Source organism: Carcharhinus amblyrhynchos, chromosome 12, assembly GCF_965287045.1.
Source record: "Carcharhinus amblyrhynchos chromosome 12, sCarAmb.v2.hapA, whole genome shotgun sequence".
Lineage (NCBI taxonomy): Eukaryota > Metazoa > Chordata > Chondrichthyes > Carcharhiniformes > Carcharhinidae > Carcharhinus > Carcharhinus amblyrhynchos.
This window is the reverse complement of record NC_137335.1, coordinates 26426516-26454305: the sequence shown is the minus strand read 5'-3', so window position 1 is coordinate 26454305 and position 27790 is coordinate 26426516. Positions and strand designations below refer to the sequence as shown.

The 27790-nt window shown below is 41.5% G+C and overlaps 1 protein-coding gene across 2 annotated transcripts in view; it reads left to right on the top strand.

Moving 5' to 3' along the window:
- Positions 1-27790, top strand: part of LOC145350870 (filamin-A-interacting protein 1-like) — a 200680-nt gene that overhangs the window by 131275 nt on the left and 41615 nt on the right. The gene's annotated exons all lie outside the window — the stretch shown is intronic.

Below are 27790 nucleotides of genomic sequence, written 5' to 3'. Positions count from 1 at the left end.
TTATTGGAGTCATTTGGGAAAGTAACAAGCAAGTTGCGTAAAGGGAAATCTCTAGACATAGTGAACTTGGACTTCCAAAAGGTAGTTGACAAGATGCCACATCAATGGTTGCGACACAAAATAAGAACTTTGGTGTAAAGGGTAACCTATTAGCATGGCTAGAGAATTGGTAAGCAAACAGAAAGCAGACAGATGGGATAAGTGAGTAATTTTCAGGTTGTAACTGGGCCCTCAACTATTTACAATCTATTGTTACGAAAGAGAGGTTGATCTTCTCTCTGAGAAATAACATGCAACAACTCAAAGAGAAGTGCTTCCCTTCATAATCTGTTAAAATGTGTGTGAGAAGGGATAATATCTGTGCTTCAGGAACTTTTCGTGGTCAAATCAAAATAACTACCTGAGACTCTCTCTGTAAAGTAACTAGTATCACTTTATTTTATCTAACAGTAAACGGTTAACTAACTATTAACAAACTGAATAAAACAACATTTGAATGGAATACAGTTTAGATAATTACAACTCCTATTTATTAACAAAAATAAGAAATATATAATCTTTAGTCAGTCTCAAAATTTCATCCAGCGTTTTCGTCTTCCAGGACCTTCTGCCTTCTTTGTTGATTTCTTCTATTTTTCATTGGTATCTTTATGATTGAGAGGATGCTTTCTTTTAAGACATAAGAACATAAGAACATAAGAAATAGGAGCAGGAGTAGGCCATCTAGCCCTTCGAGCCTGCCCCGCCATTCAATAAGATCATGACTGATCTGTCGTGGCTGTTACACTGGCAGACGGTTGCTGGCCATTTCTCTCTCTCTCTCTCTCTCTCTCTGAGAGCTGAACTAAGCTGTTACTTGGCAGGTGCTGTCTGGCAGTTCTCTGGAGATGGGTGCGGGATTTAGAATGCTGATGATAGACCAAAAATCCCTACAATAGGATTGGTTTACCAGTTATCAAAACAGAAAATTCAAATCTGATAGGCTGCTGTTATTCAAATGCCTATTTCAAATTGATCGGTTAACGTTCAAAAACATGTTCTGTTGTCTTGGCAGCATTATTGCCTAGGCTTGCGATACAATGTTTCACTCTATGCTCTCTGTGTACTGCACACCTGCATCTCTTGTAACTCTCTAAACATAGCAAAAAAATCTACCTTTTTAAACAGACCATATGCAATGCTTTCTGCTCTTAGCATTTTTACAATTGTTTTACAAACACTAACCTCACAACACTATATAAATGACCTGAATGAAGGGACAGAATATATGGTTGCTGAATTTACTGATGACACAAAGATAGGTAAGAGAGTAAGTTGAAAGGAGGACATGAGGACACTGCAAAGGGGTATGGCTCGATTAAGTGAGTGAGCAAAAGTTTGGCACGTGGATTATAATGTGGGAAAATTTGAACCAGTTCATTTTGGCAGGAAAAACAAAAAAAGCAGATAATTATTTAAATAGAGAGAAATTGGAAAACTCTGAAGTACAGAGGGATCTGAATGTCCTCATATGTGAATTACAAAAGGTTAGTATGTAGGGACAGCAAGTAATTAGAAAGGCAAATACAATATGGTCATTTATTACAAGGGAATGACTATAAAAGTAAGAAAGTTTTGCTATCATTGGGTCAATCAATGGGTGTTTTTCTGGTTGGCAGTTGGTGACTAGTGGAGTGCCACAGGGATCGGTGCTGGGGCCTCAACTGTTTACCATATACATAGACAATCTGGAGAAGGGGGCTGAGTGTAGGGTAACAAAATTTGCTGATGACACGAAGATGAGTGGAAAAGCGAATTGTGTGGAGGGCACGGAAAGTCTGCAGAGAGATCTGGATAGGCTGAGTGAGTGGGTGAGGACCTGGCAGATGGAGAATAACGTTAGCAAATGTGAGGTTATTCACTTTGGTAGAAATAATAGTAGGAGGGATTATTATTTAAAGGGTGAAAAGCTGCAGCATGCCATGGTGCAGAGGGACCTGGGGGTCCTTGTGCATGAATCGCAAAAACCCAGTCTGCAGGTGCAGCAGGTGATCAAGAAGGTGAATAGAATGTTGGTCTTTATAGCGAGGGGGATAGAATATAAAAGCAGGGAGGTCTTGCTGCAATTGTGTAGGGTGCTGGTGAGGCTGCAACTGGAGTACTGTGTGCAGTTTTCATCCCTGTCTTTGCGAAAGGATATATTGAACTTGGAAGGAGTACAGAGAAGGTTCACTAGGCTGATACCGGAGATGAGAGGGTTAGCTTATGAAGAGAGATTGAATAGACTGGGCCTGTACTCGTTAGAGTTTAAAAAGCTGAGGGGGGATCTTATAGAGACTTACAAGATAATGAAGGGGCTAGATAGGGTAGAGGTAAAGAGATCCTTTCTAAGCAAAGGATAGCAGAACTAGAGGGCACAGCCTCAAAGTAAGGGGGGGTGCAGTTTAGAACGGAGTTGAGGAGGAACTTCTTCACTCAAAGGGTGGTGAATCTCTGGAATTCTCTGCCCATTGAAGTGGTGGAGGCTACCTCGCTGAATATATTTAAGTCACGGGTAGATAGATTTCTGATAGACAAAGGAATTAAGGGTTATGGGGAGAAAGCAGGAAAGTGGAACTGATTCACTTCAGATCAGCCATGATCTTATTGAATAGCAGGGCAGGCTCAAAGGGCTAGATGGCCTACTCCTGCTCCTATTTCTTATGTTCTTATTGGACAGTGTGTTGGTGAGACCACATCTGGGGTACCATGTACAGTGTTGGTCTCCTTAAAGGACATAGTTGCATTAAAGCAGTTCAGAGAATGTTCATTGAACAGATTCCTGAAATGAAGCGGTTATCCTGTGAGGAAATGTTGGATAGGTTGGCCTGTATCTATTGGAGTTTAGAAGGATGAGAGATGATTTTATTGAAACACTTAAGGTCCTAAGAGGACTTGACAGAGTGGTTGCTGAGATGTTTCCCCTTACAAGAAAGACTAGAACGGGGGACACAATTTAAAAGACAGGTGTGGAGAGTTTGTTTTCTCTCAGATGACTGCTTGTCTATGGAATTCTCTTCCCCTGGGAGCAGTGGAGGCATATGCCAATGGACATTCAGGCTCCATTAGTTTAACTTGGTTCCTCAAATCATATAGTCAAGCCACATTTAAAAGCTCTGGTTCTATGTTGGCTGAAAAAAACAATTAGAACCATTTCCAGCCATTTAGAAACCAGTGCCGGAATTTTCCAACTGTTCATGCCAGTGGGATTTTTCCTTTCTGCTGCAGTGAACAGAGATTTGGCTTGTCACCAAATTCTCTGTCTTTGTTGCAGCGGGATCGTGGTGGTATGATTGTGCCTCAGGTGTCAGAAGTAGTTAATAGCTGGAGACTCCACATTTTGCCAATTTCACACAACAATGTTAAGACAGGCAGAGAGACCATTTCCAGATCTACGTCTCTGCTAATGTTGAAAATGCATTGAAAACCTGAATAACTGGTCGCTCCACAATAAGGTATTGTGGAGGGAAAAACACAGATTTTAATCACCCAGTTCCTGTTTTAGTAAATTCCAAGACAGCCTGTCAAATCTAAACCAAATGGCTCACAATCCTTGTCCAAGTGTCTTTGTTTATTACTCTCCAAACAAATAAAAAAGTGCTATAAAAAAATTTAGAGTAAGTTACAGCAGAATGAGGGATTAGGGAAGAGAAAGGTGAATTCAGGACAATTTCCCCCTTCGTCACATAAGGCACCATAAGATCATTAACACTGCTCCATTGTTACTCTGATAGGAATCAGCTGTCTCATCATAAACCAGGTATTGATTCCAGGAATTTTCCTGGTTTGTAAAATGCCAAATTTATTTGTCAGTTTAGCTGGGATGATCACCTTCCTATCTTTGAGTCAGATATTATGGACTGAATCCCCATTTCAAGGCTTGAACATATAAGGCTCGATTTTAACTACCAAGGCAGGTAGTTCCAGCCCACCTCCAAGAAGGTGGGTGTACATAGAGTCAGGCCCGCTGCCCATGGAAGCAGATAGGAGGTGGCTACAGGGGCAGCCAAGTGCCAAGGCAGACTATTTAAAAGGTCTGCCTTGGTTCTCTTTTTGCCTACTATGGAATCGTAGATCTGTTGGAAACTTGGGCAGAAAGATGGCAGATGGAGTCGTATGCCTTCTTGACTACATTCTCTATCTGCGTTGCAAATTTCAGTGACTTGTGTACCTCTACACCCAGATCCCTCTGCCAATTAACACTCTTAAGGGCTCTGCCGTTTCCTCTCTGTATTAGACCTTCCAAAATGCATTACCTCTCACTTGTCTGGATTAAGGGAGTATAGGTTTAAGGTGTGAGGGGTAAGGTTTAAAGGAGATGTACGAGGCAAGTTTTTTACACAGAGAGTAGTGGGTGTCTGGATGTAGTGGAAGCAGATACAATAGTGACTTTTAAGGCCTGTCTAGACAAATACATGAATAGGATGGGAATGGAGGGATACGGTCCCCGGGTTTTAGTTCAATCAGGCAGCATGGTCAGTGCAAGCTTGGAGGGCCAAGGGGTCTGCTCCTGTGCTGTAATTTTCTATGTTCTTTGTTACAGATCAGAAGGAAGCCACTCAACCCATCATTTCTATATCAGTTAACATTTTAGGCCTTCTAACCTCACCCTTCACCTCCCATCACCTTCCCCCGCCCACTTCCCATGCTATAGGCCCCTCATAACTTCCATGCCAGCCCATGCCCCCGATCCACCTTAATGACCCTTTATGCTTCCCGTGCTAACTCATGGCACTTTGATGGAGCTCATTCACCCTGTATATAATCTACAAGTAATGCACCCTTTAGTAAAAATGGATTGTGTGGTTCTGCTTTAAAACACCCATTCATAATCTTCTTGAAATACTGATGTTACTCCAACCCTATAAAATTGTCAGTCAACCAGATCTTTAAAATATCAGTAACAGGAGTATAGCTTATCTTGTGCAAATAAACCTGACACATTGACAAAACAGATAAAGAAAAATAACTTGTTATGACGTCATTAAACAATCTTTGAAGCAAAGTTGTCACTTCCTGGTACCTGTGCCAATGAAATCATTCCTTTTATGGGATCTGAGCTCTCAGCCAGCTTGGGAGTGGGTTGGGCCATGAATTGGCATGGAGGGGTATGGGGACCATGGGTAAAACATTTTAATCTTACCTTTCAAAAGAGTCCCCAAGTTAGGCTATGGTTCACAACTCCTCTGAGGGGCCCAATGAACTTCAAGTCACAGAGAAATTGGCCCAATCCCATAAAAAATGCAGGGGGCTAGGAGTTGAGCTGGCCAGGTCAAGTGTGCAGATGTAGGCATGCTCCCTGTTCCATGATCCTGTATCACCGATAGACCCCAGCTGCTATTTTTAAATGCCTCCGGAGTCCTTATGATTCCTCAAAAATCTGGCCATAATCTCAGCTTGCACTCCAGTCCAATCTTTCAGGCCAGATGCCAAAGCTGTCTTTCATTTGTCTGTCACATAAAGATTGCATAGCACTCCTCAAGGAAGAACAGGACTGTTCTCCAAATAAAATAGAAAGTGTTGGAAAAACCTAGCAGGTCTGGAAGCACCTGTGGAGGGAAAAATAGAGTTAATGATTCAAGTCAATGGAAGAAGAATCATATGAAATGTTAACTCTGTTTCCCTCTTCACAGATGCTGCCAGACGTGCTGAGCTTTTGCAGCATTTTCTGTTTTTATTTCAGATTTCCAGCATCCGCAGTATTTTGCTTTTGTTCTCCAAGGGTCTTTGTTGGCATCTCTCCCTCAGCCAATACCACCAAAGGCAAGTACTTGGCTCTTTGTTTCATTCACTGTCAAAGGATATTACAGTGTACGAATTGGCCACCATGTCTGCCTACAAAATGATAGTGATTGCACTTCAAAGATATTTAGTTGGAAAACACTTTGCATTTGCATTTTTGCCATTTTAGAAGATTAAAGTTCAAAAAATAAACAACAGTGTTTGTGACACCAAAGATTCTCAAATTCTGTTTGAAAGTTGTGGTATCAAAGATTACACAATAATTACAAGTAAGAGAAACGTACACCCCATTAGCACATAATTAAACTAAATAAGCAATTAAATCAGTTCCATCTTTTTCTGTCTGTTGGGGCTGGATGTGAACATGACTTTCATTTTCAGATGCAAATAACTGCAACTCATTTTGCTGTTTTTAAAAGTATTAAAAGTATTTTTAGGATTACACAGAGCTTGACTTTTATTGACAGCGTATGAATAAAGTTGAAGACACTACCCCCCACCCCCCACCATCCCCAAACTCCCTGTCCAATATTACAAGTGTAGCCTAGTCTAGTATTTAAGCTTTGTTCCAGCTGGTTTCTTCTGTTAGTTCAAGCTGCTTTGCACTCAGAGCTAAAACTCCGCCTTCTCACTGACCAAAGTAAAGTTGTACAATGCTGCCCCATATAAGGAAGGGATGACATCATTCGTTTTTGGTCCAGGACTTCTTACATACTGTAAAATTCACCTTTCATTGTGTGATGACATGGCTGGAATGTTATGGTTAATTCCCAGTGGGGTAGGGACCAGTGGCTGCTTGGTCTGTGAGCACAGTTTAATGCAGTGAAAACTTCTCGAGCATGCGATTAACTGTATCCTACTCCCAAGGTAAGAAAGGAGTTCTCATTTTTCCCACTCTTCCTTGTTTTGGGTTTAAGCTGCTATGCACAGTGCACCTTTCCTGTCTGCTGTGTAAGTGGATAAATGAAGCTGGCTTTTGAATTAAGTGCTCAGAAGTTCTGTGGCTATGCAATGCCCACTGAAATAAGTTTTCTGTTTTGGGATAAATGTTCATTAGCTGTGTTTACAGAGAGTTTAGTAAATGTCTTCAGCTGACTTGCTTGCTCGGTTTTTGTGTGGGATCTCTGGATGTTCCCTTCCCTTTCACAGCTCTGTAGTCACTCAAGCATGGGAACTGCACCCTGAGGATCTGAAGGGAGTACACTTGTTTAGTTAAAATCTCCTTTTGTTCTGTAATTTTCTTTCTCAGATGCAGTTCCCAATAATCTTGCTTTCACATTGTGCTAATGTGTTTTTTACTTTGTCATAAAGGATTTCTTATTTGGTTTGCTAGAATCCCTGCCCCTCTCTCTCTCTCACACATGCACAACAGATAGATATTTTCTATAAAATGGGAGGTGGGGGGCACTTCTGTTGACAATTAATGCAAGAAAAATTCTTCAAGGCTAGGGGACTAAAGACTAAGTGCTAATGTGCATTGATTAAATAATTATCTTGTAACGTTGTACTCTCATAAGTAGTTTTTAGTTTGTGATTGTGTGTATAGTGTAAGCAATAGGTTTCCTGAGCTGTGAGGAGTAATTCTTTATTATTAATGATTAACGTAAGGTTGTAGCCTCAAGCAAGTTGGTTTACTGCATGGTGCCCACTGAGGTGAATTGATCAGTCTTGGCTTTTTTTTTCCCTTATGGTTTCTGCTAGTTCAAATAGTACCAGCTGCAAAATGTACTCTTGACATTTTTTTTAAATCTACTGGTGGTTTGCATTGGATAGTTCTGAGTGTGTAAATGCAGATTTTGACTGAAGACAAGTTTTTTAACATTTTAAAGAGCGCTACTGATACCAGACTCCTTGAACTCTCACCACTAGCAACAGTTTACCCAACCTCCGGAGACCAGCATTTCAATTGGTCTCACTGACTACACCAGGGGTGGTCACTTAGCACAAAGTACACCAAGCTGCATTCTTGCCCCTACACCAAACCCTGCCTTTCAGTCTTGAATATCTTCTTCCCACCAACTGGCCTGTGTTGGAGCTGTGCCATCAGGTAAAGTAAACCATGAGGGATGTTGCACTTATGCATGGTAGGGCTCTGTTTGTGTGCCAATTCACTGGGACCCTCATGATTGCGGATAGAACCAGGTTTGCTGAACATTTTGTGCAAAAGCTGAATCAGCAGAGTTGTGTGCCATACTTCCTGATACTCATGCTACGTAGCCATGATTTTCAATTCAAGCTATTCAGTGTGTGTTCAGGACATCTTTTATTTGTAATCAAAACATTTACAAACATGGTCCATGGAATCCCATTTGCAGTTAATCATTAAAACAGTGATATCACTGACCAATTAATGGTAGGAATGTGGACTCCCAAACCTGAAGGGCTTCCTATTGACCCTAATGCTCTGTAGAAAACTGACCTTTCAGGGTAAGTGATGGCCCTAGGATAGAGATGTCTTTGCCTCATTTTGTGTAAATTTAAAATTAGTAATGGCCTCAGCAGCTGGGTCAGCATTGTGGAGCGGGCGTACTTCCACAGGGAGGCCTGTGATTGCAACTGTCACCTTGCTGGCAAAAAGGGCTTCTTCAATTTTTATGTAGTGTTGGCTCCAATCAGCCTTGGCAATTATCTTGAGTAGTTACACTGTTACCCTGGAAAGTTCCATCCAGACTCAGCCTTTAACAAGGTGACTTAGGTGCTCAATGCTTGCAGGTGGATAGGCCCATGGTCCCCCCACATCCCTTCTCTGGGAAAATGGCCCCAGAACCAAATGGAGCTAAGGTACTGCTGAGCACCCACCTACCTCCATGCCAGTCCCTAAAGAATGCAACCCCTGAGTCTGTACATTGAAGCAAGTTATACTTGTCCTGGTAATATTATTTAAGAAGTTTTATGGATTGGATGGAGTACCCTATAATTGTAATTCAACTACACAATGGTATCACAAGGTTTGTGCAATTTCAGAAATAGACCAGACAAAACATGTCCTGTGATCCTGTATCTGTTGCTGATACAATGAGTTGAAGTTGGCTATGTGCCTATGCTTCACACATAGCTTTGCTGTTACTGAGACTCTAAGCTGCGTCACTGGCAGAGATGATTTTTTCAACCTGGCTCCAGTTGCTTTTATAAATGGTGGCTATTTTATTTTAAATAGCACCTGATTTATGGAGAGAAAGAGAGACCGTAAAGCTCCTGTTGAAAACTTCCCCACTCCAACTGTTGGAATTAGTGGCAGGCTCTTTGGCTTCTGTGCTATTTGCTATATGTTGAGATGTATAAGAGAGTTAGCACAGACAAACAGCGATCCTTCTACCGATGTACATGCCCTCTATCATCAAACATATATCAGTGAACATATTAAATTGAAATTTGCATGTTGCAATTGACAGTTGAGAAAGGACTCCAGCAGATGCTTTGGCTGGAATTTTCAGTCATCTCTAAATCTGCATTTATCTGTGATTAAGGACACAGGAAGACTGAGTGCAAATGGTGACTGCTGACACTACTGCCACCAGCACCTAGCTTTTTCCTGGGTTGCTCCATGCTTCTGGGAGTCCAGCGACAGCCATGACCTCCTTCATGGTGCTACCGAATTCTGTTCGGCAGCTCTTGGTGGGCAAGTGGTTGTTCTCTGGGGTTGGTCCGGAGGAAGGCCCAATGCAGTCCACTTAACTGCCAGATTTGCAGGGGATATTTCCTCCTCAGGATCAGCATAGGTGTCTTGCTGCCTTTTCAGGCAGCAAGCAAGACACTGAGAACAGAGGCTTTTTGTCACACAGCTGAAATTTCCTTGCGCGAAGAAAAAATTAATTTGTTTCAACATCAACAGTTCAGATTAAGCAAATAGAAAAACACACTAATAAAATCTAGGGACAAAACATAAACAAGGACATACAAAGCAATGGATTACATGATGAATGGCAGGATCCTGTGAAGAACCTCGGATCAGAAGGACCTTGGTGTGCATGTGTACCAGACCCTTAATGTATTAGAACAGGTAAATACAGTGGTTAAGAAGGCATATGGGATACTTGCCTTTTATTAAAAGCAGGGAGGTCATACTGGAACTATATAAAATATTGGTTACGCCACAGCTAGAATACTGTGTACAGTTCTGGAATCCATATTATAGGGGGATGTGAAAGCATTGGAAAGGGTGCAGAGGAGATTTACCAAGATGTTGCCTGGGCTGGAGAGTTTTAGTTATGAAGAGAGTTGGATAAACTGGGTTTTTTTTTTAAGAGCAGAGGAGGCTGAGGGAGGACATGATTGAGATGTACAAAATTATGAGAGGCATAGAGTAGACAGCAAAAAACATTTCTCCTTGGCGGAGGGATCAATGATCAGGGGAATAGATTTAAGGTCAGGGTAGGAAGTTTGGAGGGGATGTGGGGAAAAGCTTTTTCACCCAAAGGGTGGTGGGAGTCTGGAATTCACTGCCTGAAAAGGTGATGGAGGCAGAGACCCACTTAAGAAATATTTAGATATGCATTTGCAATGCCAAGGTATACAAGGCTAAGAGCCAAGTACTGAGGAATGGGATTACAATAATTAGTTGATTTGTCTTTGACCAGCACAACTAGGATGGGCCAAAGGGCTTTTTCTGTGCTGTATACCTCTATTACTCTGTAAAGGACAGATTTTCCCTGTCAGACTACCTGACTGTCAGCTGTGGCAGTGACCATTTCCTTTGGTCTACAATAAACGATGTTGGCGATGGGAAACTGGTGTTTGGCTGAATTACTCCACCAAGTTTATACACAACTTGGCCCTAACATGCATTTATTATGTGGATAAATAATCCATATTTATTTTACATTCAAGGTAACCAAATAATAAAGGCTTCAATTAAAAACACAATCGTTGTCCTCTATTGTAACTTGTGCATCACAGATTTTCACCATTGATGGCTGTGCTTTCAGCTGCCTAGACCCTAATCATCCAGATCAAAACAGCATTTGATTGGCAGCCCATCCACAAACATTTACTCCCTTCACCACCAACACACAATGGCAGCACTGTATACCATCTCAAGATGTATTGTAGGAATTCACCAAGGCTCCTTGGACAGCACTTTCTACCTTGACTGTCTTGATGGACAAGAGATGCATAGGAATACCACCACCCGGACGTTGCCCTCCAAGACACTCACCATACTGACTTGGAAATACTTCACCTTTCCTTTACTGACATCCAACAACCACAACCATCTTCCTTTGTGCTAAGAGAGCTTTCCCTCTAATTCCCACTGACTCCTTGATGCCATTCATGGTCAAATGCTGCCTTGATGTCAAGTCCTTCTGGTGTTTGGCTCTTTTGTCTATGTTTGAACCAAAGCTATAATGAGATCAGGAACTGAATAACCCCTGCGGAATCCAAATTGAGCATCGTTGAGAAGATTATTGCTGAGCAAATGCAGCTTGACAGCACTGTTGATGACCCTTTCCATCACTTTACTAATGATCGAGAATGATGGGGCAGTAATTGGCCAAGTTGGATTTACTCTTTTTCTTTGTACACAGGACATAACCTGGGCAATTGTCCACATTGCTGGTAAATTCCAGTGTTGTAGCTGTATGGAGCAGCTTGGCTAGGGACAATGCAAGTTCAGGTGCACAAGTCTCTGGACTATCGCTGGAATATTTTCAGGGCCTTTGCAATATCCAGTGCCTTCAGCTGTTTCTTAATATCACATGGAATGAAACAAATTGTATGGAAACTTTTGGAGGAGGCCGAGATGGATCATTCACTTGGCATTTCTAGCTGAAGATTATGAAAATACTTCAACCTTATCTTCTGGATGTAATACTCTTGTTAGGGCCTAACCTGAACTTTAGAAAGGTTCAGTATCACTTCCCTGCTTTTGTACTTAATGTCTCCAATGACCAATATCCCATATGCTTTGCGAACTATTATCACTGTTCTGCCACTTTCAGATTGACGCACATGAAAGTCCTTCTGTTCCTGTCCAGTCTCTAGAACTGTACCATTAAGTCTACTCAGCCTTTCCCTATCCCTTCTCAGTATTGAATTCCATCTGCCCATTCCACCAGCCTATCCAGGTCACATTGCAGGCAATTTGTATCATTGTCAATGTTTGCTGTTCCTCCAAGTTTGGTATGAATGGCAAATTTTGAAATTCTAAGTATTTAATGTGCAGAAAGACTTGGGTGTGATTATCCAAGGAACATAATAGCACGCAGATGCAGCAACCAATTAAGAAGGCAAATGGCATGTTTGCCTTTATTTCAAGAAGGTTAGAATACAAGGATAAGCAAGTCTTGGTGCAATTCTACAGGGTTTTGGTGAAACTGCATCTGGAATAATGTGTGCAGTTTTGGTTTCCACATTTTAAGAGGATATAGTTGCATTGGTGGCAACAGTGAAAATTCGCTAGATTGGTCTCTGGGATGAAGCAATAGTCCTGTGATGAGAGGCTGAATTAATTGGGCTTATAGTCTTCAGAGTTTAAAAGAATGGGTCCATCACATTGAAACTTAGAAAAGTTTGATAGGGTAGATGGTGAGAGTTGTTTCTGCTGGTCGGCAGTCTAAAGCACGGGGCACAATCTCAAAATAAGGGGTTGAACATTTAAGACAGATGAGGAGAAATGTCTTTGCCCTTGAATCTTGGAATTCTCTTCTCCCAGAGGGTTGTGGATGCTCCATTATTTAAGGGTGGGTTTTTGGTGTCTAAGGGAATTGGAGAATATAGTGAGTAGGCAGGAGAACAGAATTGAAGCCCAAGATCAACCATGTATTTGATCATATTGAATAGCAGAGCAGGTTTGACAGGTCATGTGTTCTGCTCCTAATTCTATTTCCTGTGTTCTTGCTGTCTAACTTTGTCAAAAAATTCAATTAGGTGAATGAAGCACGAGGCCAGAATTAGAAGAGCACAGATTTATCATAAAGCTGTAGGATTGGGGAGGGAGAAGTCAGTTGAGGATTTTGTCATTGACTTCTCCATGATAGGCTCAGATGTCCAAGGCCTGTGATCTTTTTCTTGTACAGGTATAAATTTGGTGCAAATCATGATGTATAAAGGTGTAAGATAGTCTTTTGATATCCCAGTACAAATTCTAGAGAGTTTCCGGTATGCTTAATAACTATTGGTGTCGTTATTGTATCCTGAAGGTTACTTGTAGTTGTATTCAATTATGATAAATACAGGAAAGAAGGGTGCACCTTTTCACTGTCTACACACCCAACCCTATCCTCTACTCAGAGGTGTTTTACATTGAGATTATGCTTCAACCCAAGTCTACTGAGCAGAATTGGTGCATACTCATATTGGCAATTCCATTTTATACCCCATTGAGGGGGTTGAGTTGTATTGCTTGTAATGTGCACATCATTAATCTGATCATTTATAAGAATGTGTGGATTACAGAGTGGATCTTGGAGCTGATTGCAGCATCCAGTTCCTTAACTCTTGTGAAAAAGATCTTGAAAATGGGAATTCCAGGCAGCGAATAGGCTTCAGCAGTTCAGAATCTGGGTTAAATTCCTTGAATTTACTGGCTAATATGGATTAAAACTCAAGATTCTTAATTTAGGATGAACTAGAATTGAAGAGCAGATCTTCGAGGTTTTAAGTTGCTGACTTAAATTTGGTGCAAATCATGATGTATAAAGGTGTAAGATAGTCTTTCAATACCCCACTACAAATTCTAGAGAGTTTCCAGTTTGCTTAAATGGAAAATGATTATCTGCAATGTAAGAGATTGTGAATTTCCCTCTTTTAATATTTTTAGCTACAAACCTGTGCAGAAAATAGGACTTGGGTATTTCATTGAGCTCAAGGTCACTGTCTGCAGCTCTTCCTCACTGTAATTTGGCATAGCTACAGCTATGGTACAGTAGCAGCAGTGTGAGCTATCTATATGATGCGTTGCAGCAATTCACCAAAGATCCTTAGACAGCAGCTTCCAAACCCACCACCACTTCAATCTAGAAGAACAAAGGCAGCAGATGCATGGGAACACCACCATCTGCAAGTTCCCCTCCAAGTCACTCATTCTCCTGATTTGGAGATACCTTCGCAGTTGCTGGATCAAAATCCTGAAATTTCCTCCCTAACAGCATTGTCGGTCAACGCATAGCTCATGGACTGCAGTGATTCAAGAAGGCAGCTCACTATCACCTTCTCAAGGGCAACTAGGGATGGGCAATAAATGCTGACCAGCCAGCGACACCCATGACCCATGAATGAATTTTTAAAAAAGTTGCTCTCTGAGGTGCTTCTCAGTGATTGACAATAGCTACCGAGCTATCTCTCAAGCTAACCTTTAACTCTACAAGTTTGTCTTTCCTTTCTGAGGAATGGCAGCCCTGTTATTTTTAGTGTTTTAGTTCCCAATCACTGAGAAATGAGAACCTGTTTCAGATTCCTTTGTCCAAATTGTGTTAGAATGTGCCCAAGGTGCAGATTTGTCTGGTTTTCACATTTAGATGCCAGCAGCGTTGCCATTTGTTGGCAACACTGATCTGTTTGGGGCCCACTTACAATTCTACAAAGAGCTAAGTTAATCAGTGGGTGATACAGGATGCTACAACCATGATGTTTTCCAAAACCATTTTAGCTCAGCCTCCAGATGGAGTTCTGCACTACAGTGGATTTTTATATAGGCTGGGTGGGATAGTGGCCGTAAATGACTTCTTGTCGTCTTCTGAAAATGAATTTCTGTCTACACTTTGAGGAGAAATTGGAACCTGGACTGGATCTTTGAAATCAGAAATAATGAAAGTGAAAGGAATTGAATGTATTTGTCTCTATTGTAAATATTCCAAGTGTAAATTCTCATACTAAATTGTCAACATTTACGTGCAACAATCCCATGTCACATCACAGGTGGCATTCTAATAGGAATCTCAATCCCATCATTAAAGAGTAACAGTTTTCTATTGCGTCAGTAAGTTGTTCCTTGATCATTTCCACAGCTTCCTCTGTTCGGCTCAATCACTGGTATTCTCTGGCCTCCCTCAGTGTATTTCTCAGTGGTGGGAAGTAACATGCTGTTGGTTGGTATTGGGATCCAGCTGCTGTCAATGGGATTTCCTATTGATTCCATCCCACACAGCTAGAAACCCATGGCAGGTATGTGCCATTGACGGGAGCGTAAGATCTCGCTGGCATGAAGATCCAGCAGATTGTGCCAAATCTGCTGTATTGTCTGAGCTTGTAGTACTGGTTGGAACTTAATATACACGCACGTGTTTTTTTTAAATTACATTTTGCTTGCATGAAATGTCATTGATTTTTATTTCCTCTCCAGACTTGGCTGAAAGTTGTATCCTATCTCCCATTTTCATATTAATAAACACAATATGCTGGAGATCTGTGGAGAAGGAGTTAATGTTGCAAATCCGTATGAATCTTTGAAACTGGAGTGGGGTGAAAATGTAGGCGGAATAGAGGAGCAGAATAAAAGATCAGTGTTAGGTTAATAGTTGAATAGCAGAATAGATGAAAACAAGAGAACTAGTAACAAGATTAACAAGTGTTTAGAGAAACTGAGATGCAAATTACGGTATCAGAAAAACTGTTTATCAGAGATCAGTGGACCTATACAAATGATAACTTCTAAGGGCAAGGAATTTGAAAGATGCAGACAGCCTAATCCGCAGGGTGGAACATCAAACTGAACAACATAACTGTTTGCACCTTCACTGGGGAAGGACCAGTTTTCTATCCGACCCTGAAAAAGGCTACTTTAACATTTAAAGCCACGACAGATTGCAGATATTCTCCTCCAAAAGATATAGTTTGTACTTTCACTGAATGAGGAAAAGATGTTTTCCCAGACTTGGTCATCTAAGCTATTGTTGTCATGAAATCCCTACAGTGCAAAAGGAGGCCATTCAGCCCATCAGGTCTACACCGACCACAATCCCCCTGACACTAAGGGCAATTCAGCATGACCAATCAATCTAACCTGCGTATCTTTAGACTATGGGAGAAAACCAAAGAACCCAGAGGAAGACATGAGGAGAATGTGCAAATTCCACATGTACAGTGAGCCAAGCCAGGAATCAAACCTGGCACTTCGAGGCAGCAGTGCTAACCACCACACTACCTTGCTGCGGACTATTAGCTGGATTTGACTTAAAGAATTAATATTTTAGATCTTGTTTGGGAAAAGGGGTGGGTATATTTTGAAAGCAAGAGGTAATTTCAGGTAAAATGCTGTGTTTAGTTATTAATACACTTAAGTGTTATAGTATATTGTAGTCTTGTCATGTGTTTTTCTTCACTTTTACTTTAAATACTCTTTAATTGTTTATACAATGATTGAATTGCTCATTATTTCAAAGCCATATACAACCACTAAGAATCACTGTTTCAAGTTATCCTTCAGAGTTTTGAGACACTCTCAGATAACATCAGCGGGGTTCATAAAAATCAGGGATAGGCTGGAGGGCCGGATAGATTAAATGACGCAGATGTCATGGAACACAAGACAGAGGGAGTATTTAGTACTAAAGCTTTGATCCAGAATAGATGTGTATAGTAGAATAAAGGTCAGCATTGGTAGAAAAGGAGTCAGTACTGTTTGAAAGCAAAGGGGAAAAAATTGAAATGGAGGACTGATTTCATGATCTGAATAGATTTTTTTTGATATTTCGTTTCTCAAAAGCTTAACCCCTACTTTATTTCTGTTCATTTGTTACTCAGCAGCTGATTTGTTAAACTTCATTTTGAGATTTTTCTTCTCCTTCCGCCCCCACAATCTTTTGAAACTCATGTCAACATTGAAGCATTTTCTGTGTTGTCGGTTGTGCTGTTCATTTAATTAATTCTTCACACTTTTGAAGTAATTTACCCAGTTCCAAACTTCATTTTACTCCTCTCTGCTGCATTGAATTGACTTGCACTATCTCACTGCTTTATTTTACCCACCTCTCACTATAGTTCCAAGCACTTGAACCATCCTTGTCGCAGATAAGCTGTCTATATTGAGCTATTAAAACTAAAAACTAGTGATTAGGTGTGAAAAATAATTGACAAAGAGCCATCCAGACTCAATGTTGGCTCTATTCTCTCTCCACAGATGCTGTCAGACTTGCTAAGTATTTCCAGCATTTTCAGTTTTTGTTACAGATTCCAGCATCTTCAGTAATTTGCTTTTATGAAAAATAATTAAAGGCCAGCATTCCATTAGCCTTTTTATGTTGGAGACTAGGATATAAACAGACAGAAGTCATGTTACAGCTGTATGGAACTCTGGTTAGACCCTGTGTGGAGTATTGCATTCCATACTGGGAGCTGCACTTCAAAAAATATTAGTCTTGGATTGGGAACAACAAAGATTAACCAGAATGATACTGGAACTAAATGAGTTAAATTGAGAACCAGCGATTGCATAGATTAGGTCTTATTTCTTTTTAATATCAAAAATGAAGAAGTGACCAAATTGAGGAGTTTAAAGTGAACCGAAGTGTTGAGAGAAAATCTAAATTTGGGGTAGTCCAGAACAAGAGAACATGACATTAAAATTAGAAGCCTCTCGCAACAGGTAGTGGTAGTCTGATCTCTCCACTTCATCCATCCCACCGCCGCCCCTCCCTTCCGCCCCCAAAAAGGAAGATATCTTCAAAAAGCTGTGAACTTAAAATTTCAAAACTGGATTGATACATTTCTGTCATTCTTTTAAAGGTGCTGGAGCAAAAGTGAGTAAATGCAGCTGCAGCACAGATAAATAACTGAATGGCAGAACAGATTCTGGCTAGGTGATTTGCTTCTGTTTTATGCTACCAACAATAGCATCAATTACAAAGGCACTGCTTTACAACATGCACTTTCCATAAGTTATTTTTCATGGCTGCATCCAATCACCATCTCCCATAAATGGACAAATGTAGAAACATAGAGACAGAAACAGATGTTTAAAGCCTTGACTGTAGCATATGCACTTCTGCAATCATGCCTCATGTTTAAAATTGCTTACTGCCATATGTGAGGAATCAAAGTTTTCTGAACTTTGTCATGTGTTTTAGCTGTGGTTCAGTTGGTAGCACTCCCACCAGTAAGGTATTTTTGGCTGATGCACCAATGCAGTAATGGGAGACTGCTACACTCAAGGGGTGACATCTTTCAGATGTGACCTTAAGCTGAGGCCCCATCTACTTTTTTAGGTCGATGTAAAAAGACCTGGCATTATTTTGAAGAAGAGCAGGGAAGTTATCCCTAGTGTCCTAGCCAATATTTATTCTGCAATTTACAAAAGTATTGCCTATCTGGTCATTGTTACATTGCTATTTGTGAGAGCTTCCTGTTCACAAATTGGCTGCCATATTCTGCATTACAGTAGTGACTACTGCATATTGAGATACCTCATGGTCATGAAAGGCACAATATAAATATGTCTTTCCTGCTTTTATTTGCAGATTGCTCAGGATTCGGTCTTATGGCCCTCCTTTGCATTGCTTCTGAGGTTTATGCATAGTTTGAAAACAATCAACATGTAATTTAGGTCCTCAAAATACAGCGGATTCTGGAAATCTGAAATAAAAGCAGAAAATGCTGGAAAGACCCAGTAGGTTTCGTTGCATCTGTGGAGAGAGAAACAACGTTAACATGCGTGCACATGTCTCTTCTGTACAGCTCCTCCTTCCAATGTACCCTGACACTGCTTCCCTACTGCCACCAAAATATTGCTCAAGTTCTGCCTCTGGTAAGACAACCAGCTTTATTCTTCTCAGGTTGCTCCAGGTGCAATGACACTGTGATCCTGACACATCATTTCTTTTATAAAAACTCCAACTTGGTTAGCGATACAAGAGCAGATCTGCAGGTGGATTGTCCATATTGCTTATAGTAAAAGGGAGGAAGTGGTATTTTATAGTTACAATCTTTGCTTTCTCCAACATGTACAATTTTGGAGGTAGTATTTATAATCTTATAGCTCATTTCTAATTAAAACCTGCCTTATGAAAAGACTATTGGTGACATAGAGCAGTGTTTCACCCAGCCTGACTCCTCAAAGCTATAAATTTCCTTCCTGCTGAATGACCCCATGGGGTAAATTGCTGTTAGCATGTCCTGAGGTTGTGAGGCTATGCTGTATTCAAGAAGTTGCTCCGTTGATTGGCAACCTTTGGTGAAAAAACAAGGTTATCCAAATTGGCAGAAACTAGCAGGAAATGAATCATTTCATACTTCAAAGATTTAAGACTGGGTTTTCACAGTCAGATAGGCCTCCAGAGTCTGTTTAACAATGGCAGGCACGATCCAGCTGTAGATGTCCTGCCCCCATTTCAGGACATCCCATTTTGGGAAGGAGCTGAAACTCTAATCACACTGGCGGGAACCCAAAGTTAGTGGGCCCTTTGAAATTAGTGCTGCGATCAAACAGACTGTTCCAAGACCTTAGCCTGTGGTGAGGAAGTCATGGATTTATGAAGAAGGTTTAAACACTCGTACAGGGTGGATAATGTGGAAATATGTGATCTAAAATTATTTAAACCCAAGACCTTTAAAAATGAAAAACAAAACAGGCTGCAACTAATAGTTAGAATAAAAATGCAAACACCTGCTGCTAGAATACGTTGACAGGCATCTGATGTCGAAAAAAGTCATCTATTTCTTCAGTTTCAATAGACTTCACTGTTGCTATTTCCCAAGGACTGCTACTTTAGCTGAGCCTATTATGAATGCTTGGTTGAGTTTCAAGTACTTTAAAACCACTTGCATCAGTTGGAAGCTCACATTTGATTGACAGTTTTAAGAGGCAATGAAAGGATTTGCTGTCTTTGTGGTTAGTAAATAAAAATGTGTCTTTTTTACAACATTAACTATTTGAGGGGATTGTAAAATTTTGAATGGATTTCATGAATGAGTATTTTCAGTGTCAAATATGCTCAAGTGAGAGTTCTATTAGATTGCTAGAAGATTTTCAACATTTGGCTCCTGAGGTCTGCCATTTGTGAATAATGGGTGAGTGGATGTAGTGTGGACAGTATGAGGGATGTGGAGATGACCTGGGGGAACACTGGGGCATAGGGGTAGATGAACAATGAAGGCTATAAGACCTACACAGAACCAAGTCTCGGGCCTTCTAACTAGCCCATCTCAGCACTTGTCTGTTCCATGGTCACCTCCTGAACTGCTTCCTGAGATGGTGGACATGACTTGATCATGACCCACTCCACTCAGAGCTGAAATTGTGTGCACTGGTGTCATCTCCATAAAGACTGGTCTTTTGAATCAGACTTTCTGTCTGGTTGTTGAAATTCCAGCCCTAAGTAAAGATTTTCTGTTTCAACATGTCCAGGAGGTAAGAGTTACACTTTACACATTTGGTAGATGTACATATAGAATAAATCATCAAAATATGTATAGATGAGGAAGACAATCCTATGAACCTAGTTCATCCTGCCATAAAATCCTATTGTTTCTTTACATACTATCACCTTCAACCACTGTCTCTTGAATGACTCCCAAGTCTTTGGTCTAGATTTTCATCTGTGAGACTGGAAGGGGAAGTTGGGGAAAATTCCTACCTTGGCTTTTCCCTCACGAGAACGTGCCTACCAAGAAAATAATTTTTCCTCAGGGGAGTAGCTGTTCTAGTATTGTACTAGCTGTCTGGTCTCACTCAAATGTACATAATGAGGTTTGGCTGAAATCCAAGATAATAACAAAAACATCTGTGCACCATAGGAAGCATTGTTGAATTTACAGCTGGTCTCTCTGGTCAATGTCACAATGTTTGTTGACATAGGTTAAATGGGTTTGAAAGTTTTGATTTGTGTTTTTTGAAATCTTTAAGGGTCTGGATGCTTAGCACTTATTAGCTTGATCCACTCTTTCTTTTATTCAAGCAAAGGAGAAAGTTATCAATCGATTTTTCCTAATATTTTTAAACATAGCACTATGCTCTATGATGTTCGATTGTCCATTGTCCATGTTTGGTATAGGGGCATGGAGTAGGTGTGGGATAATTTGGCATAGGGGACATAAAGGGACTTGCATTTTAGAAGGTTCCGTCATGCACACTAGGGTTCCTGACTCTTCTGAGAGGTTGTGAATCATGATTCTTTAAAAAAAACTGGCACAGCTTGATGAAAATTGCAGAAGAATACAAGATGCCTATCCCCACAATAGAGCCAGATAGGTCAGAAATATGGATGCAGGCTTCTAACAGGAAGCAGTCCGCACCCTTTAAAGGCACTTCCACTAATTTGACAGCATGGGGATAGAGTCGGGAACACTGGAATTGGGGCCAACCTGCAATTTTTTTAAAGGGTAACTTGTCAACTTGACTCGGTTCTCTGTGTAAATAAACATTCCTAAGATCTTTCCAATTTCACTTTACTCATCTAGTTATATCCCCTTTTTCTGGAATTATGATTTAACTTGGAAAAAATGCTTAGAGCTGTCCTTTTTCTATCAGTTTATATTTCTGAGATCACTTCTCTTCCCACATTCCCGTAACTGAAATCTTCATCTCCTTGATGTTCAGGGCTCGGGTTCATAGCTCTTCTTCACTTTGTTTCAGAGTCTTGCACTTGGATGGAAAAATGCTATGGTTAACCGATGATTTAATTCTAACTATGCTTGTTTGGTTTTCAATACGTTCAACTTCAGTTAAAGACATTGAAGTTTGTAGTTGGGTCTACTGCCATCTGTAGGAGCATATTTCAGAGACTATGTATTATACTGGCTTTCACTTAATTACAGTTCAGCTAACGCACAGACTACCAGAGACTCTGGTTAAAGATGTTTCTTTATTTTCCAAGCTGGTTCAACGAATGAGGGAGTAAGATTTGGGGCAGCTCCAAATCACTCTGAAATTACATCACTCTCAGTATTACATTAATACAATTTTTTGGAAGTAATTTGCTCAGCCTAGCTGGGTATGAGCCAAGCATTATTAGTATTGATTATTTACCTTGACCAATAAAATTTACCCTCTGAGAATATGTGACTACATGAGTTCGCTGACTTGAAAGTCTTTCTCATAGTCACCTGACACTCTACATCAGACCACCTCATCTGGTGTAATATGAGAATTCATTAAACTGCCTGAGACCCCTGGCATTGTCCTTGGCTAATGAATATTCTATTTGTTAGGGCTGTCTAGGGACATTGATAAAAATTGCATTCCCCTTTGTTTAATAGCTACACTGTTTAGAGGAATGTGTCATTTTTACTTGACTACATCTCATCATGCCTTAAGAGCATTGTGTGATTAGCCAAGGTGTATGCTTTTAACATTAAAATATGTTTTCAAAAATACATGTCTAAATTCTCTAACTGTAGTTATGTGTTTCTTTGCAAACAATACCTTTGGAAACTTTATTCCAAGCACTTCGTGATCTATTCTATGTATTCTGATATATTCTATCCTTAGCCTTTTAATCCCAAGTTTTTCTAGACTTCCTCTTACATCATCATTCTGTCCAAAATTGAAATCGCTCAGAACTATTGCTGCATTTTGGTCCATAGCTAGCCTCAAAATTGGTCTATTTCCTTCCTCAATAAATCCTATTTCTGGTTCGAAAAGTAGGGGTGCAACAATAGGACTGTGCCATATCTTGTATGTTGCTTTCAGGGAATACTGGCCCAAGGAAATGGAGCACATTTCAGGTGTCTTGTGAACAGGTCTTCAGCCCAAATCCTGCAAAATGTAGGAATAATTACCAAGTAGTGGAATGTTGTGGGGAAATGGCAGGGTTATATATGTAATAATGACTCTGCATTGTCCACATGCTGCAGTTTTTCTTTGATCTGATTTCGCTGTTTCCACTCCTGTACTCATGAGCTGACAACCTCCAGCTGCCATACCGATGTTGCTTATTTCACAAAACACTTGAGTAATGTCACTGCAATGTATGATTCTCCATGCACAAATAAAATAATCTGCCAAATTCCTTCATACATGTGGCGACACTTACTCTCAATAAAAATTCTGCTCTGCTGATGTGAGCATGTGAATGTACAGGGTAATGTGTCTCGTAGCCAGTTGTCGGGTCAGTGCAGTATGCACATTTCAGGAATGCTTTCATGCTTGCTGAATAGTATTTGCATTTTATAACACCTTTGTGTTGAATTACGTCAAAGCATTTCATGAGCGGAATTTAATGGCGCTTCTGGGAATGGGTCACATGGTGGGTGGGGGGATGTAATTAGACACGAGCTGAAATTTCTGGTGCGGGGGGGGTAGGTTTATGTGTTCCCATTGGTCAGCAGCTGCTGCTCTATGGATGAAGGTCACATACACAAAGATGCTCATCTTTACCTGCCTTCCTCACACTCTTCACTTGCATTGTGGGTCTCATACTCCCAAATTTTTTGTAACCTTGAGGAACGGCAGAAAGGATTCATCAGAAGGGAGCTGTGGCCGAACAGCAAGCTGAACCACAAAGCTACTAAATGGCACTAGTAGAGGGGGTAGAAAGTCAGGAGGAAGGCAACCACAGCTGTCATCATTGAACGTTGGTGTGGCTGCACACATTCAGAACATCCATCAACTACCTTCCGATGTCTGAGAAGCAATTCAAAAGAGAGCTAAGGTTTTCCTAGGAGGTGGTCGTTGATCTGCATGTGGTCCTTCGGCAAGACCTAAAACACTTCAGATTTGAAGGCAACCAAAAGCCAGTCACTCTTGAGCATTTCATAAAATCATCAGAAATAGTAACAGGAGTAGGCCATTTCATCCATTGAGTCTGTTCCACCATCAAGGCTGACCTAATTGTGACTTCAACTTCACTTCCCTGTCTGATCCACTCCAAGTCAATCAAAAATCTGTCACATTTAGCCTTAAATGTACTCAATGACGCAGCCTCCACTGCTTTCTGTAGAAAAGACTAATGACCTTCCGAGAAAAGAATTTCTCCTCTTCCTCACTTTAAATGGGAGACTCTTATTTTTAAATGGTGCCCCATTGTTCAAGATCCCCCCCGAGAGGAATCAACCTGTCAAATCCCCTACTTGGAATCTGGTATTTCAACAAGATTATCTTTCATTCTTCTAAATTCCAATAGGCCCAATGTGCACACAATTTCCTCATCAGACAACCCAAGGATCAGCCTAAAGGTTTTCTATGGTTAATTGCTTTAGACCAGTGTTCTCCAAACTCCGATCCGGATGCAGCCCGCTGCGGGCCGGATGTGGCCTGTGGGTAGTTTGGAGACCCCTGCTTCAGACTATGATCAACAAACTCTGATCCATTTTCACTAGTAATAATTCAGTCCGTCAACCACTGAATATCTGCTCATTGTCACACTGCTGTTCGTGGGAACTTGCCATGTACAAATTGACTGCTGCATTTTCTAAATTACAACAGTGATCACATTTCAAAGATAATTCAGTGTTAAGATGGGCTGAGGTCATGATAGGTACATTATATACACTCAAGTCTCCCTTTAAGAAGGGCAGAGGTCAACATGAGCTGTGAACCTGCAGCATAAAATTTGATTAGTTTTTGGGTAATGACTCTCAAATGGAGACTTGCAAATTCTAAGCACCACTCTCCCTGTGTGATATTTCAATAGGATACACTGAATTAATAACTTTGAATGAAATTGGAGACAGTCTGATGTAAAAAGAATCTGTTCATTAAGAATTTCAGGTCACAAACACTTGGGGTGCAATCTTACCAGCTCACTGCACTGGGTGATCAGAATGGTGAGCCTGTAAGATTATGTGTGAGGCCAAAAATCCAGGCTGTGCCTGGTGAATATATTTCAATCCCATGAGTGCGTCCCACATACTGCCTTCTGGAATCTTCCACCTCACATCTGCGGACTCACTGCTGGTCTCCGCCAGCAGGGACCTGATACCATGGTCATGCTGGAGGATCAGAGGCCATTGAAGCCCCTGGGTAGTCAAGGGCATGGCTGGGCAGTGCCTATTAAGTGCCAGTCTAGCAGTGGTACTCTGGCAATGGCCAGTTGAGCACCAGGGGGTGTGGCCTGAATGAGCTGGGGTTATGAGCAGGCAGATTATGCACAATGTCGTGGGACTTTTCTGGGGGGAAGGGGCTCTGCAAAGGGGGAGTTTTAGGGGGTCTGCCAGAGGACTCATTGGGAGGGTTCTGATGCCCATATGCTGGCGACCCATGTTGGTGTGACTTGATTTTTGATTTTATTTATTATTATCACATGTATTCAGATACAGTGAAAAGTATTGTTTCTTGCATGCTATATAGACAAAACATACCATTCATAGAGTACATAGGGTAGAAGAAAAGGAGGGAATACAGAATATGGTGTAACAGTCACAGCTAGATTATGAATAAAGATCAGCGTAATATATGGTAGATCCATTCAGAAGTCTGATGGCAGCAAGAAGGAAGCCATTCTTGAATCAGTTAATGTGTGATCTTGAACTTTTGGATCATTTTCCTGATGGAAGAAAGTAAAAGAAAGTATGTCCAGGGTGCATGGGGTCCTTAGTTATACTGGCTGCTTTTCTGAGGCAGCGGGAAGTATAGACGGACTGGATAGAAGGCTGGGCTACATTCACAACCCTTTGTAGTTTCTTGCAGTCTCGGTCAGAGCAGGAGCCATACCAAGTTGTGATACATTCTGAAAGCATGCTTTCCGTGGAGTATCTATAAAAGTTGTCCTAGGAGACATATTGAATTTCCAAACCCTCCTAAGAAAGTAGAGGTGTTGGTGGGGTTTCTTAGCTATAGTATCAGTGTGGGGGGACCAGGATAGAAACTTGAAGCTCTCAACCATTTCTATTTCATCATTGTTGATGTATATAGGGACATGTTCTGCACTATGCTTCCTGAAGTCAATAACTATCTCTTTCATTTTACTGACCTTGAGGGAGAGATTATTGTTGTCACATCATTTCACTAGATTCTCCACGTCTTTCCTGTACTTCGTCTTGTCATTGTTTGAGATCCGACCCACTACATTGGTATCTACTTGAAAACTTGAGTTGGAGTGGAATTTAGCCACACGGTCATAGGTGTATAGTATGGGGGGAGAACATGCTGCCAACGATGGAGGAGAGTGGCAAGAGGAGGTTTCCTATTTCATTGAGAGATTGGGGCACCCTGTGCAATGGCATCCCAAGCAGTCTGAAGCTGGCTTACTGGTGTTCTTATGTTTGTGTGTGATTTATGCAAATATGAGTCTAACAGGAACTTGAACTGTAACATCACTTCAGCAAATTTGTGCAATGTCAAGCAATGTGCACCCTGATGTTGACTATAGCCAAAGTGGAAACCCCTCTCAATGAAGTTCTGCTCTTACTGACCTATATGCAAAAGATGGGCAAAGACTGCTCTGAATCAAGAGAAATTGGTAAGCAGAGTGATCACTTGCAGAAACCGCTGAGGTGCAAAATAAGTATTTTAGAAGTTAATGACAAATGATCTGCAATGAGTCTTTCTGAGCATTAAATCCCCTTCTCTGTTCGGAACATAATATGCACAAGACAACTTGCTGGGAAAGCCCAATATTGTGAATTAGAATATATCCCAATGTTACAGGATCCATTTCGAGCCAAGTGTTAGACATAGGGCCAGATTTTACCATTCGGAGGTTAAGTGCCAGATCTGGACGTAAAACGGATCCGAGCCTGGAATCCTCATCCCAGCGCACCCATTCGCTTTTTGCCGGCTCCGATCCGGTCCGCGCTGTGGGGCGGGACTTAGTGCTGCCGGAACAATCGAGCTCTGAACTGCGCATGCGCAGATGGGGAAAAGCCTGAAACAGCAGGCGCAGAAGACAAAAAACACAGAGAGAGCTGGGGGGGGATGGGGGGAGGATGAACCACGATTGGACCCCTCTAGGAGGCAGGCCCCCCAGGCACACAGCCCCCCAATCGGGGGGAGTGGGGATGCGGGGGTGGGGGGAGGGGCTGCCTCACCCGGGGGGGGGGGGGGGGGGGGGGGGTTGTTTCCTGGTTGGGGGGGGTGGGAATTGCGGAGGGATGTGCTCTGCCGAGAGGGGGGCCTGCATCCCGGGGGGGGGAGTCGATTGTGAGGGTGGGGGGGGCCTCCCAGGGGGTTCAGATCGGGGGGGGGGGGGGGGGGGGGGGGGTGGGTCCGCCAGGGTAGTTAGCAGGGGGTCTGCGAAGGGTGTTCAAGGAGGATGGACATTGGAGGTTCCCCTGCAGAATGGGAATCTGCTTTGGATTTTTATTCTGCAAGTGGAAAGCAGCGCGGATCCGAAACGGATCCGAAGACGGTAAAGTGGGATTTGGTGGTAGAGTTGGGCGCACGGTTCATTAAGTCGATTTAAACACATGCTAATGCATTTAAATCATCGAGCTGCCCAATTATGGCGCAGACTGGATCTGCACTCAAATCGGGTGTTGGTAAAGGCGTGATCTGCTCGGTTTCGGGTGCAGATCGCATTGCAGGCTCGACGCCTGAATTTACCATGAATTTACCAAAAACGGGCGTGAATTTTTGGTAAAATTAAGCCCATTGTCTATCACTTTGGTCTTTATCATGAGTGGAAATGAAATACAATTTAATCTGGAGAACAAGGAATTAGTATTAATAATTCAATTGCTTGATCTTAGTTGAACTACATGCAGAGCTATTCCCAGATCACATCTGTCACATTTATTGATCACTACTTTCGCAAACATCTGGGGAAGGTGATCACAAAATGCAAAATTCACTTCACTGATTTGGAAAGGTGGGCTTGCAGCAAGGTTAGAAAACATCTTGGCCTCTTACTGGTGATGATGTTTATATTGATTCAGGTATTGGTGTAAAAAAAAGCATTATTTTAAGTATGTCTCAAGGCCTCTAAAGATTGCATTACCATCTCATTGTACTTTACCCAGTGTTTTACCTCACAGGAGTATAACCAGCTGAATATATTTGACATTGAATCTTGTAATGAATGATAGGTTAAAGAGGGGTGGCACAATGGTTAGCACTGCTGCCTCACAGTGCCAGGGTTCCGTGTTCAATTCCAGCCTTGGATGGACTGTCCATATGAAGTTTGCATGTTCTCCGCATGTCTGTGTGGATTTCCTCCCGCACTCCAAAGATGTACGGGTTTGGTTGATTGCCTGTGGTAAATTTCCCCTTACTGTCCAAAGA